The following is a 2,134-nucleotide window of genomic DNA, read 5'->3' on the forward strand; positions in this document are numbered from 1 at the left end:
ATTTACCCATCCTCCCTACTTTCCTGACCTTGCACCCTCTGACTTTCACCTGCTCCCAGCCATGAAGTTGTTTTTTAAAGGAAAGCGTTTCCCAGATGATGCAGCCTTGATTTCTGAAGTCACGTCGTGGTTGGCGGACCAATCTGGGGTGTTCTACAAAAACGGTCTCCAGAGCTGCATCAAACGATGGGAGAAATGCATAACTCTGGGTGGTTCCTATGTAGAGAAAGACTAATAATTGTGCCAAGTTTCGTTGCTCTACTGCTATGGGAAGTGGGCGAGGGGCATTACAATAGAACCCCGGAATACGGTAGCACTAGGATACGTTTTTTTCATGTTACGATGTGAAATACGATTTTTCCGGACCCTGCTTATGGTATTTGCCCCATTTTACGGTATTATTTATACTGTTATTTGATTATATACATGTGTAATATATACGGTACTGTATTTTGTTACAAATTTTTAATGCCGTATTCCGGGGTTCTACTATAAATGGGAGTTATTGAAGAAAATTGTTATCCGTGATTCTTACTATTATTTCGTCGAAAAACATGTGAGCAAACGAGTTCTTGATTAAATTTCACTTTCTTGTCCAATTTTTATCGAAGTATGTTTCGAACCCTAATTAAGATGCAACTATTATCCAGTGAAATGAAATGAATGTACAGAAGAAATAAACTCAATGAATAAATTCGTTTTTGTCATACTATATTGATATACCCATCCCAGATCAGGGTACGCGAAGTTACGGCAGGCAGATGATAAAGTGAACTATTGTGCAGCCTGATATTTTCTTCCGGAATTTGTCAACTCTTCGTTATGCTAAACAAATGATACTGATTGATATACAATGGCTATGACTACTCGCTGTCCGTGAGAACTGCCTCTGTAGTAAGTAATTACAACTTAACAGTGAAAAGAATATCCTGGTGAAATGATGCGAATGTGGAAGAGATAGATAAGTCATGATCATCGATGTTTGTAAAATAAATGATACACGAAGATGTTGATATATGCAGCATCAGATTCCAGATTTAATTTTTGCGTTTACGTCGAGTTAAATAATCACTCGAACTTGGTATTACGCAAATTAACTGAGTTATTTCGTCTGTATATGATCTTATCTTAGGTCGTGGAGGCAATCAGAGTCTTATTTTAGATTGCTTAGTAAAAAATATGCAAAGGTTACGGATCCGGAGTCAGGAGAATCGAATAAATTCCGACTTTTTGTTTCGTCAATATCTCTTCGCTCACGCTATAATTAAAGATACTTTTATTGATGCCGTTCGTCTGAACTGGATGTACGCGTGTGTCGTTATACCTTCTTTGCTTTCGTCAGAGAAAGTGTTCCTGTTGCCCAGGGACGGTACCCTTAATTGCATTACTCCAATGTTTTCGAGCTGATGGAAATGCTTCTATATGAAACGAAAAAGATATTTTGACCTCACAAGTTTACATGTTTTATATTTTATTTCAACTAACACTTGCTTCATTATATTCAGCGTTAAAGCAAACATGTAGTTTTACACGAGTCAATCCAGTAAACGAACTGAATTCCCTCTAAATTCAAAGGATCTCTCACTCGAAAATACAATCTCATCCATTCACCATTCCCAACTTCTAACAAACAATGGCGATTCTTGTATACTCTTTGACAATGAATACACCAAACCGATGTTAACCGTCAATATTTAGTGATATTGAAATATCACCAATTTAGAAATTAGAGTTGTAAATTAATTTTTCCATTAATTAATTTAAGCTAATCAGTCATTATTATCCCTCTCTCATATATTCTGCATTGGCTCACACATTAATCATGGCTCACACAAGTAACACAATATACACAACTATAATATCAATTTGAATGAATTTTCTCTTTTTTCCTGAAAAAAAAAGAAGATATTTCACGTTTTAACATTAGTTGTAAAATATATTTTCTTTAAATTAGACTAATTTTTATAAGATTTGAGTTTTATTGAAAAAGTGCCTGTTTAAATTCATTGTTCATTTTCATAAAAAAATGTTTCACTTTTTAATGGCATGACTAATTTATTTATCCTTAAGTTCATTTGATTGAGAAACTGTCTATTTAAATTCATTGCTCATTTTCATTAAGAAATAATGTCTC

The sequence above is a fragment of the Euprymna scolopes genome, chromosome 13 (assembly GCF_053919585.1).
Source record: "Euprymna scolopes isolate OS-2025 chromosome 13, ASM5391958v1, whole genome shotgun sequence".
In the NCBI taxonomy this organism is placed as follows: Eukaryota; Metazoa; Mollusca; class Cephalopoda; order Sepiida; family Sepiolidae; genus Euprymna; species Euprymna scolopes.